At 48.0% G+C, this 12964-nt stretch overlaps 1 protein-coding gene across 4 annotated transcripts in view; it reads left to right on the forward strand.

Moving 5' to 3' along the window:
• Positions 1–12964, forward strand: part of EPB41L4B (erythrocyte membrane protein band 4.1 like 4B) — a 129374-nt gene that overhangs the window by 22619 nt on the left and 93791 nt on the right. The window lies entirely within an intron of this gene.

The raw sequence follows: 12964 nt of genomic DNA on the forward strand, positions 1-12964 counted from the left end.
CTGTGGCTATCTAAGGATGTTATAACCAGGAAGCATGTTCTGTTCCATAGCCAATGCTTTTACTCTGCTTGGTCACAGATGGTGGCGTTTTTTAATTCAAGGTTAAAAATCAATCCTGTGTCCCTCAGAAATGTTATAAGGGGTAATATCATTGATTTTACAAAATCAGAGAGTAGAACGTTTAACTTTGGTGTCCATAGCTTAAAAGATGTAGCTTTCGTTGCTGCCCATACTTCCTTGCTATATAAAAGTGTGTTATTGTTGTCTGTAAAGTTGGACAGAGTGCACCCCTTTTATAAGCTGTACCAGGTGCTGAGGGTAGGACTTAAGATCCATAGGTAGGTACTGAGTTGGATCCCGACAGAAGTCTGTATACTGGATTTTGTCTTAGCGTCGAGGAAGAAAACAAGTTGTTAATGGCTTGGAGTCATTTCCCTCTTTTGCATCCCATAGCACCTTCACCCTGGCTGGGGATGTGGACTTGTCCCAGCCAGTGGCTTGGATCCTCAGAGGCAGGGCTCAGGCCAGACTGTGTTGACACCTCCCACCCCCTAACTCCTTTACAGTTTGTAATCTTTAAGTTTTTGTTACGGAGATTTTTCAAGTACACGAAGTAGAAGTAGGGAGAATAGTATGAGGAAACTGTCATGTGCACAACACCCATTTATTAATGATTTTTCTGGAGTAGTTTAAAGCAGCTCCCAGGCAACTTAATATTTAACCTGTTATACCCAAGTGAGTATCTCTTTACGTGTAAATACATGCATGTGCGTGTATGTGTGTGTCCGTGATACCATTGTCATACTCCACAAAGTGAACAGTGGTGCCTTAATGTCATCTACTGCCAAGTGCTTGATTGGTTTTCCCCAATCATCTCAAAACTCTGTTTAGCGTTGGTTTGTTTGAATCAAGAGCCCACGACAGACCACACATTGCATTTAGTAATAATGTTTCTTAAGTCTCTTAATCAGAAACAGTGTCCTCCCTTCTTTTTGGCGCAATTTATTGAGTTCTTAATATGTAGTTGGTGAGTATAGAGTAAGACAGCCTCGGATAGTCCAACCCTCGATTTTAATGCTTCTCCTAAGGAGAATTAGTGGCCCTTTTTTTTTTTTAAGATTTATTTATTTATTTATGAAAGAGAGAGAGAGAGAGAGAGAGAGAGAGAGAGAGGCAGAGACACAGGAGGAGGGAGAAGCAGGCTTCATGCTGGGAGCCTGATGTGGGACTCGATCCTGGGACTCCAGGATCACACCCTGGGCCAAAGGCAGGCGCTAAACCGCTGAGCCACCCAGGGATCCCCAGAATTAGTGGCCTTTAAAGAATAGTTTTCTGATTTGTTTATTCCTTTTTTTTTTTTCCTAAAGTGAGTATGTTTAATATTCTACTTCCTTATCTCCAAGCAGGTGATACCCTAAGTTAGCATCATAGTGTAGGGATTTCCAAAGAAACATTTTTTAAAGTTACAAAAAGCTTCTATGTACATATGCATATGCCATGAACACCTGCTGTATCTGTGTATATGTATGGTTTTCATCCTGGTTATCTGTTGTTGCATAACAAACTCCTCCACTTACACTTAGTGACTTAAAACAACAACAAGGATTCTCTCGGTCAAGAATTTGAGTGGGGCTCAGCTGGGAGATTGTTCCGCTGCTCACGGCATTGACCAGGGTCACCAGAAGTACTCCTTTGGAAGATGGGCTGGTGTGGAGAGCCAAAGACAACTATGCTCACATGTCTGGGGCTTTGGTAGGGATGCTTGGAAGGCTGGGCTCAGCTGGGCAGTTGACTGGAGTATCTGCCTGTGGCCTCTTCAGCCTGGCAGTCCCAGGGTAGTTGGACCTTTTACATGGTGGCTGGCTCTACCCATAGAGAAGCATCCCAGGAGAATGGTCACCTCACCTTGGAAATCACAAAACATTACTAACACCATATTCTGTTCAGCTGAAGCAGTGCCAGGTTCTTCCAAATGCAAGGGAGAAGAACAGAGATCTTGCCGCCATGTTTGTAAGCACCACAGTTAAAAACCAAACCAAAACAAACAAAATAAAATCACACAAAGAGTGACACCTTTGGTACCTGCCCCCTGAGACCCTTTGAGTTCCCTGTGTACTTGCTTGTCTTCTGGCGGGAGATCATGTGGAGAGCATGTGCCCTTTCAGGTCATTCAAGGAAGGCTCCTGTCCCCTGTTCCCCTTCACCAGGGATTTGAGTGGACTCAGTGTGGGCAGAGAGCACTGTGATAGGTTCACGACTCATCTGGCCTGATGAGGACGGTGACATGGAGAGGTCCCCAACTTAGAACTTGTAAGAGCAATTTGATCAGTGGATCTTGTGTTAGGGAGGTTGTCTGATGCTCTGTTAATGTCCCTGTCGGTAGGAAAAGCTACAATTTGCCTGTTAGCAATGTCACCCCAAATTAAAGAGTAATCAGCACATGCGGTCTCTGATGTTTCTGATGTTACTGAAGAGTTGGAAGCATAACATGCAAAGATATATTTACTCGGGGGGTGGGAGGAGCAGAAGGGAGAGAATCTTTAAGCAGACTCCTCACTGAGCACAGAGCCTGAAGCTGGGCTCAATCTCAAGACCCATGAGATCAGGACCTGGGCCGAAACCAGGAGTGGGATGCCCAACTGACTGAGCCACCCAGGCATAACATTTGAAGTGTTGGTCAAAACCACTTTTCAGACAGCCAGGATCAAGTGGTTTTAGGTATCTGGACTTCATTCAGCATCCTAAGGAATAAATGAGAATCCATCCCTTAAAGTAACAATTGAGTCCCATGTGTTAGGCATGCTTGGAAGGACCTAGGGAGAGACAGAAATTGAGGTCACTAGACGTTAGCTATTCCACATTGATTGAGAGAAAGTTCATAGGATCATGGCCAGTGGGGTCATTTAATTCTAGCAGCAGCCCTGTGAGGGATGTGGCATTAAGGGAACAAATGAGTGCCTTGCGTTTCTGCTGCTTGGCCTGAAGACAATTTACCAGCCAGGAACAGAGGCTGATCAATAGTTGATCAATAATACAACCCACAGTCTGTGTTTTAAATTGATGTCCATTGCTTGAAGCCAATATGGCGCTGTCGTGTGGTGGAATGGTGAGACCTAAAATCTGCCCACCCAGTCCTCGTGTGGCCCAGCAAGAGCCCCTTGCCCAAGGTGGAAAGAGAACGCTGGCTCTCAGTGCTGCTGACCAGGTGCACCTCTGTTCACTGAGTCACGCAACCAAGATGGCAGTCGCTTTCTTCCAAGATCCTCCTGCCTTCCCCTATTGATCAAAATTAAGGGCTGTTGTTTTTGTTACTTCCTCTGATTTCTAAGAGATTGTTAGCCAGGCAAGTCAGGAAATTAATATCATTGTGCTCTGTTTTACCAGAATTGAATTTCCAGGAGCTGCCCAGACTGTTGAAGTCCTTCTCGGCACAGTGTCTTGGCTTCTGTGTCCGTTTGTGAGCAAATCATCTGCTGTCCATTCTGCCACAACTTGCCTGCCCTCCAGACAAATTAGTACTTGCCTCCCCACCATGCGATCTGTTTTTGCTGGACCGTGTGGCCTGGTAACCCCCGCTGTAGCCCAGGCCCTGCTTGAAGGAACCTCTCAGTATCTGGGTGTTGACTTGGGCTTAAGAAATAGTTCTTTAAAAAAAAAAATATATTTATTTATTTATGAGAGACAGAGAGAGAGAGAGAGAGAGAGAGAGAGAGAGAGAGAGACAGGCAGAGGGAGAAGCAGGCCCCATGCAGGGAGCCCGACATGGGACTTGATCCCAGGACTCCAGGATCATGCCCTGGGCCGAAGGTAGGCACTAAACCACTGAGCCACTCAGGGATCCCCAAGAAATAGTTCTTGTTTGCAGCACATATTCTGTGTGCTCAGAGCCACAGAGGCAGATGAGTAGAGAAGCAATGGAGAGAAGGAGAAAGAACTCTAGCCTTAAATCAGAAAGGCTAGATCCAGATTCTAGGTCCACCACTAATAAGCAATATGAACTTGATCACATGATTCCTCTGAGGCTCAGTTTCCTCTGTGCAAAATGCGGTCCAGCAACATTGGTCAACACTGAAGCACTCTTCACCTGGGAGGTGGAATTTATAAGCTGGACCGTCTGGCCTTAACTCCTGCAGATTATGGGTACTATTACGAGTCCCCAAATCTTGCCGATGGCCGAGATGGTAGGTCTCATAATGAAATTTCGTGGTGACACCTTTTGGTAATTTCAGATATTTGTTTGGTAGATTCAGTAGTTGGTAGTTTCACATACCCTGGAGTAAACAGTTTATATCTGTTCCTAATGACTTAGTACTGATGGCAATGGGGACAGAGATGCCTGGCTGTGTGTGTGTGTGTGTGTGTGTGTTGTGTGTGTGTAAAATAGTTTCTTACCAAGAACATAGGAAATTAGCAAATTATCAAGTTGTGAGGATGGGGGACCCACACTGGCAACAAATCGTGAGATTAGCACTTCCTAGAAACAGTTGAAACAGGCCCTGAGGCAGATGCCTTCTGGGAACCGTTGGCCACGAAGCAACCCCCAGGTGGAGTTCTGAGAGCTACTTAAACTGGGGGCGCTTAAGAACTTGGAAAGGAATTAATTTCCAGGGACCAACGTGGGCTTACAGAAATCCCCCAAACCAGACCAGTCTCAGCTTTTCTTTAAAGGAATTACTAAACTGCTATAGATCATGAACTCCCTGAACTTTGGTTTTTGCGAAGTATTTGGCAAAAAGCACATTGTAATATGTCATTCCTGTGGAGGAGTGAGAGAAATGAGGTTTGGTTGGAACTCATAATAATTCCTTTGTGTGTGTAGGACACCGCAGTTTACAGTGCATGCTCATAGGCTTTCTTATTTTTTATTTTATTTTCCTTTATTTTTTTAAGTAAAACCCTGAGATCTCACAACCCTGCGATCAAGAGTCACATGCTCGACCAACTGAGCCAGCCAGGCACCCCTCCTGCTTTTTTATTAATACAGTGACTTAGCAAGATTGACTGTGCAGGGGAGAGTACCCCATTTTTCAGATGAAGCTGGGGCTCCGTGTGGTTCCTGAGGTTATGGTCATATGACTAGAAAAGAGGTACAACTGGGTTCTAACCCAACCTGTTTGGCTCCTAAGAGTCTCAGGGCATGGCCCTGCCACGATCACCCTATATGTGTTCATAACTGGGCTGAGGCCACCATCAGATGGGCAGCGTTAGTACTGTACAACTCAAGAAAGACAGCACCCCACACACCATCTCCACCCCCTGCCCTCAGCCCCCCACCCCCACCTGCAGCCCCATTCCCACATATTGTAAAACTGAGATCAGTTTCTGAAACATGGGATAATAGCCTGGGACTCAGGATGTTCTTAACAGGATATGTCTTGGGCCAACTTAAATAAGATGACATTTATTTGAACGAATGTAAGTGCTTGCCCTTAGGTTGAGGAACTGTCGCCACAATTATTTTGGTTATTTTCTTAGCCCATCTGTAAAAATCCAGAACTTGATAGTATTTTGCGGATAAATAAGGCATAGCTCAGTGTGCAGTGTGTTTTCCAGAACACCAGTGCGTTAGAGCAGACAGGGTGTCTGGAAGGCGGGATGGTAGCACCAGGGTTCTGCAGACCCAGATCCCAGCTGGCTGGAGAGAATTCCCAGCGGAGATGGACCAGGAAGATCAGGCTTCCAAAAAGTCGGTCATGTGGAGACTGTTGTGGGAACTGAGGACCCTCCTTAATCCATCCACATCAGCGTCTGCTTATTGAGCTTCAGAATGTCAGATGATCGAGAAGCAAAGAGGGACCGGACAGGGTGCCACCAAGGAGAAGTTTAATAATGACCCTTGTTACTTCAGTGTGGCCATGGGGGTGGGCTAGCTGCCAACCGGGATGGGACTAGGGATGGAGGAGGAGGGCACCCAGGGAAAGGGATGACGCGGGTGAAGCCATGGGGATGGGACCTGCAGCGTTTGCTGGGTGGGTGTTGTGGTTGGAGAATAGGTTTGATTGGAGCCCAGGATACATGTGGGGCCTGGGGAGATACAACAGGTGTTGGGTTGGCCAGTGATGATTGTGCAGAGTCTGATACCGGGCTGAGGAGCCTGCATTTCATCCCCGGGTGCGTGTTTTTGTGCAGAATAGTGACTGAGGTGAGGGCTGTGTTGTGTGCAGTCCATTCTGGCAAACATGAGAAAGATGGGTTTTAGGAGGGGCTCTTGCTGTGGTCCAGAAAGAAGGTGGGGTTGCCTGAGCCGTTGTGGGGAGGAAAGGGAGAGGGTGGGCGCGGAGGGGCATGCCATCCGGGAGAAGCGGAGTAGGTAAACAGAGGAGAGCCTCGGGTGCCCCAAGGAGAAGGCTCCTGAAGCCCTTGCACTGCCCGGACGTCCTGCTTTTCCATTTTATTTTATTGTATTTTTTAAAGATTTATTTATTTATTCATTCATTCATTCATTCATTCATTCATTCATTTATTTATGATAGACATAGAGAGAAAGAGAGGCAGAGATACAGGATGAGGGAGAAGCAGGCTCCATGCCGGGAGCCCGACGCGGGACTCGATCCCGGGACTCCAGGATCGCGCCCTGGGCCAAAGGCAGGCGCCAAACCGCTGAGCCACCCAGGGATCCCCCCAGCTTTTCCATTTTAGTTCACAGCTACAGGGTACGCACGCGACCAGCCCACGGCTTCTCCTTTCTAACCTGCCTGCCCGGCACCGTATGCTGTGGAGACTAATAATAGTCTCCAGGAAGATCAGGCTTCCGGATGGATTGGCTTCTATCTTCTTTTTTCTTCCAGGACCACGGTTGACCTGTTACGTTGCACGTGGGTCAGGTCGCAGTAGGACGTTGCCAGTTGCCTCTTATCTAAGAGGGTCAGGATGGTTAATTTATTTGGGGAGACAGTTAAGACATCAGCTGTCCAGGAGTCTTCCTTATCAGAGGTATGGCTGGGAACCAGAAAATAAAATAGGAACCTCTGAGTGGCCGGCAAAGATAGCAGGTGTCCGTCCCTTTCCCCTTCCCCTGCTGGCTGGCTGCCTGCCTGCCCCAGTCTTCAGCTGGTGACTCTGTACCCTTCTTTTCCACATGATGTTAATGAGCTTGGTGATTTTTAGCTCCTTTCTGATCAGCAGTTGCTGCTCCCAAGAGACATACTGACTCAGAACCACTAGTTGCTGGTCCTTGTGAGAAGCGATGTGTTGAGACGGGTGGAGGGAAAGCTACGCAACGTGGAAGCAAGAACTTAAGGGCAGAGCTTTTGCCTCGCTGTGTTGGGGACGGGCTGTCCCGTGTGTCTCGAAGTGGAAGCATCGAGGAATTCCCAAATAGTATCTGGACTAAGGCTTTCCAGTTCGGGACGTCCTGCTTCAGAAGGCAGGGAGATAAGTGCTGTTGCTGCGCTGGTCCAGGTATCAAGCGGTTTTTGGAGGACTTGGCTCCCCAAGGATGACTTAGGCGGTGAGGGCTTCCTGTAGCTATTCCCTTCCGGAGTTTGTGACGCCAGTGTACCCCAACACCTACAGTTGTGGCTGACGCTTGATGAGCAATCGGTAAATATTTGTTGAAGGAAAGAGTGAGTGGATTCATCACAGAGGAGGAGACAAGAAGGCAGCGAGGCAACAAGGAGCGGCTCCCAGGCTTGTCACAGTAATGGGTCTCCTATTGTAACCACTAGACAGCACTTCACATAATAGCCACGAAATCGTGTTTAGGTAAACGGCCTTGGAAGTGCAGCACGGTTCCCTAGGCACTTGTTCCTGGAATACTTAATTTGAAAAGATTTTAATGAGTGTATTCTCACATTTAGGCCTGCTGCTTGCGAGGCATCAGTCTGTTGTCCGTGTTTTAGCGTGGTCCATCCAGAAGATCTAGTTCTTGGCCCCGGCCCCCACACATCCGCCAGCCGGCAGAGCCAGCCAGCTTGCCATGCAGCAAACAGATGTTTATGGAGCGCCTGCTGTGTGCTTTGGGGATGGAGGGAAGGGGAGACGAACACAGCTGGTCCCTGGCCTCAGCCTGAAGTCGGAGTGAGACGACGAAGGCAGCCACCACTGCAGTGCAGGGTGATGAGTGTGTGTCCTAAAGAGGAGTGCTTGCTTGGGGGCACTTAGAGCCCTGGGTTAGGGGAGGGGTGGGGGAATGAAGGAGGCGCTGAGCCCGAGATGCCAGTCCGTGGGCTTCAGGGCCCTGCCCCAGGTGGCACATCCTGGCTGGCAGGACAGGTGAGTCCTGGAGCCTCAGTTTAGAGAAGCGCCGCCCACTGTGCGGTGGTGGGTTCGGGTGCTGTGGCCCGGCCCCTCCTGTCTTCGCCTGACCTGTCACTCACTGGGACCTCGGTTTTGAGGATCCCTCTATTCCAGCCCTCATAATCTCACCAGGTTCTTTTTAGATCTGGAGAGGGCCATTGGGAATTCTGTCTCAGAGGAAGAGACCAAAGGGCACCAGGGGCCGGGGGAGGTAAGGGGGGGGGAAGCATCTGCAGGCGAGTCGGTAAACGTGGTATTTCCTGTCCACCCTGCTGCGTCCGCCGCTTCCGAGTCCTGCTTAGCGAGGGTCTGCCCACGCGGGAGCCAGTCTGGCTCAGCAGAAGGGACCAGCTGACCCTAGGAAGGTTCTTTCCCCATCCTCCACCTTGGGCTCCTTCTACATAGGAGCCGTTTTAGAAAGACCTCAGAGGGGCGCCTGGGTGGCTCAGCGGTTTAGCACCTGCCGTCAACCCAGAGTGTGATCCTGGAGACCCTGGATCGAATCTCGTGTCAGGCTCCCTGCATGGAGCCTGCTTCTCCCTCTGCCTGTGTCTCTGCCTCTCTCTCTCTCTCTCTCTCTCTCTCTCTCTCTCTATCATGAATAAATAAAAAATAAATAAATCTTTAAAAAAAAAAAAAGAAAGAAAGACCTCAGAAAAGGAAGATCTGGAATAACCTGGAGAGAAGCTTAGACTAACGGCCCTTACTTTACACGTGTGCAACTGTGTTTTTTTCAGGTCCTATTCTGTGAGTGTTAAAACGATTTACCTGGACGGTAAGCCCTGAACCAAAATCGCAAGAGCAGTGGGATCTGGGGTCAGCTGAGTTTGAGCGAGCTTGCCCGTTCAGGGCACCGTGCCTGATGTGCGGCTGCGTGGGAAATCCAGGATGGTCGTAGGGATTTGGGGAAATTAGGAATTGCTTCAGGGTCGCAGTTGATGCCTCTGGGACTAGAGCGTGGATCTCTTGCTTCCTGCCAGCCCCGTTCTGTCTGCCACATCCTGCTGCTAAGCGGTGTGCTAACTAGTTCTGTCCCACTAGGAAACCCACTAATGAGGCATTGGCGCCGTGGTAATAGGTGTCGGATAGGCCGGGAGTGCCAGAGTCCTAGGAGGGAGTACATCCGGAAGAAGAGCGCCAGAATGGTGATTTTTTTTTTTAAATTGTGTTTGTTGTCTAACAACTGCCAAAAGATCAGTGTTAAAGAACACTTCGGAAGCAAATCATCCATAGATTCTCTGTCCCAACACAGCTATTTTTGTTTTCACAAGCCGTTTCTATCCAGCAGTCCATACAGCGCGTGCATATTCTTTTTTTTTCTTTAAAGATTTAATTTGTTTATTCACGAGAGACACAGAGACACAGGCAGAGGAAGAAGCAGGCTCCATGCAGGGAGCCCGATGCGGGACTTGATCCTGGGACCCCAGGATCACGCCCTGGGCCGAAGGCAGATGCTCAACCACTGGCCACCTGGGTGCCCAGCACACACATGCTCTTATGTAGTTGGAATCCCAGCTTCTTATTCCTTTGTGGTCTGTTCACTTAATGTCCACATAAGAATTTTCCTTATTTCGGGATCCCTGGGTGGCTCAGCGGTTTGGCACCTGCCTTTGGCCCAGGGCGCGATCCTGGAGTCCCGGGATCAAGTCCCACGTCAGGCTCCTGGCATGGAGCCTGCTTCTCCCTCCTCCTGTGTCTCTGCCTCTCCCTCTCCCTCTCTCTCTCTCTCTCTCTCTCTCTCTCTCTCTCTCTCTCTCTATGTCTATCATAAATAAATAAATATCTTTAAAAATTTTTTTTTTTCCTTTTCTGCCTCATCTTGGTAGTTATGTGTCCCAGCAGCCCAGCAGTATTCCTGAGTGTTAACCAGCCCAACTCTTGTGTCTCTGCAGTTGGAGTTTGGGTGGTTTCTTCTCCTAGCCCTGCCCCCACCTTTATTTCTCCAGGAGGCAATGCTACAGAGAACGTCACTGTGCACGGAGCCTTCTGCTCCTGTTAAATCGTCGCCTTCAAGGGGTATTTCCAGGAAGGAAGGAATCTGAAGGCTGTAATCCACTGCTATAATTTTGAGGGTTTTTTTGTTTTTTGTTTTTGCTTTTTGTTAGTGCTGTCTTATATAACACAAATACAGATGTACAAATAAAACAAAGGTACAGTCTAACAAACCACGGGAAGGCAGATGCCCTGGTACCACCCACCACCCGAGTCAGCAGCTGGGACCCTGCCGGCCAGCTGGACGGTTACCGTGGGCCCTCTCCCCAGCACATCCCCTCTGGGCCCCCGAGAGCAACAAGTACCCTGACTTTATTGTTTATTGTAACCCCTTCTTTACCAACTCTTCGAGTTTTATCACCCAAGCGTGCGTCCCTACTCATCGCAGTTTCTTTTTTGGCCTTTTTTTAAAGATGTCTTTTAGGGGCACCTGGGTGGCTCAGTGGTTGAGTCCCTGCCTTTGGCTCAAGGTCGTGATCCCGGGGTCCTGGGATCGAGTCCAACACCAGGCTCCCCGTTGGGGAGCCTGCTTCTCCCTCTGCCTGTGTCTCTGCCTCTCTCTCTCTGTGTCTCTCATGAATAAATAAATAAAATCTTAAAAAAAAATAAAGATATCTTTTAAATCTTTTTTACCCTCTGGTGCCCCTTTATCCCTTTACTTTTCTGCCTCTTCTGTTTGTTGGAGAAGCTGTGTTGGAGGAGGAGTTTCTAGAATTCCCCACAGGCTGGATCTTGCTGATTGCAGCTCCATGTAGTTGAGAACAGTCCTCTGCATGCATTTCCTGCAGTTGGATCTAGTGGTTGAGTCGGCCCCAGGCTTGGTTTGTTATTGTTGGTTTTTTCCCTGTGGAGGGAGAATGGTGGGGAGCAAGATGACATCTTGGGTGGGTGGGGGTGTTCTTCAGCAGGAGGTACCCGATGGCTGGTTGTCTTGTGATGTTATAGCCACTGGGGCTCAGTGCTTAGCACCTACCGCTCGTTAGGAGTTGCAAAATTGTGATATTGCAATTCTGGTATTCCTTCTTCATTTTGTTGTTGCTGTACTACTATAAAGAGAAATTCTGTGCATCTCCTCTTTTTAATACCTTTATTGAGGTAGACATACCATATAACTCATCTCTGGGCTGTAGGATTCGGTGGCTTTTAGTATATGTATAGAGTTGTGCGTCTATCCCCATCGATTTTATTTTTTATTTTAAATATTTATTTGTGAGAGAGAGAGAGAGCAAGAGAGCGAGCTCGAGCAGGGGGAGGGGCAGAGGGAGAAGCAGGCCATGTGCAGGGCTTGATCCCAGGACCCCTGAGATCCTGACCGGAGCCAAAGGCAGATGCTGAACGGACTGAGTCACCCAGACACCCCGCCCCATCATCGATTTTAGAATATTTCATTAACCCCTCCAAAAACCCTGCTCACCTTGGCTGTCACCCCACAAATACTGCAGCCGTAAGCAATCACTAATCTTTTTTTTTTTTTTAAGATTTTATTTATTTATTCATGAGAGACACACACACAGAGAGAGAGAGGCAGAGACACAGGCCGAAGGAGAAGCAGGCTCGATGCAGGGAGCCTGATGTGGGACTCGATCCTGGGACTCCAGGATCACACCCTGGGCCGAAGGCAGACGCTCAAGCGCTGAGCCACCCAGGTGCCCCCTCCATACCTTTTTATAGTCCAATAATATTCCATCATGTGGATAAGATTTTCTACCTTATGTCTATCCATGCATCAAATGATAGGTAGTTGAAGCAAATTGAGTTGCTTCCACTTTGGGGCTACTAGGAACAACGCTGCTATGAACATTTTTGTACAGATTTCTGTACGACGCAGTGTTTTCATTTCCCTTGGATATATACTTCGGGTGGAATTGCTGGGTCAAATGGTGACTCTATATATAACCATTTGAGAAACTGCCAAATTGCTTCCCTAAATGGCTACGGTTTTTACATTCCCATCAGCAGTATATGAGGGTTCCAATTTCTCCAACATTTGTTATCATCTGTCGTTTGTTATAGCCATCCCAGTGGCGGTGAGGTAGTATCTGATTGTGGGTGTTTTTTTTTTTTTTTTAAGATTTTATTTATTTATTCATGAAAGACACAGAGAGAGGCAGAGACATAGGCAGGGGGAGGACAAGCAGGCTCCATGGAGGGAGCCCAATACGGGACTTGATCCCAGGATGCTGGGATCATGACCTGAGCCTAAGGTAGATGCTCAACCACTGAGCCACCGAGGCGTCCCTGATTCTAGTCTTGATTTGCATTTCCCTAATGACTAATGATGTTGAGCATCTTTTCATGTGCATCTTAGGTATTTCTATATCTTCAGAGTTCTATCTTTATATCCCTTGTCCATTTTTTAAGTGAATTTTTTATTATTGAGATGTAATAGTTCTCTGTGTATTCAATTTTTTAAAAAAGATTTATTTATTTATGATAGACATAAAGAGAGACAGAGACAGAGAGAGAGAGAGAGAGAGAGAGAGGCAGAGACACAGGAGGAGGGAGAAGCAGGCTCCATGCCGGGAGCCCGACATGAGAGCCGGACGTGGGACTCGATCCCGGGACTGCAGGATCATGCCCTGGGCCAAAGGCAGGTGCTAAACCCCTGAGCCACCCAGGGATCCCCTTCTCTGTATATTCTAGATAGAAATCCCTTATCAGATATGGGATTTGCAAGTTTTCTCCCCTTTTGGGTTGCCTTTGTGATTTCTTAGTGTCCTTGTGTTCTTTGAAC

Source organism: Nyctereutes procyonoides, unplaced genomic scaffold (genome assembly GCF_905146905.1).
Source record: "Nyctereutes procyonoides isolate TBG_1078 unplaced genomic scaffold, NYPRO_anot_genome, whole genome shotgun sequence".
Lineage (NCBI taxonomy): Eukaryota > Metazoa > Chordata > Mammalia > Carnivora > Canidae > Nyctereutes > Nyctereutes procyonoides.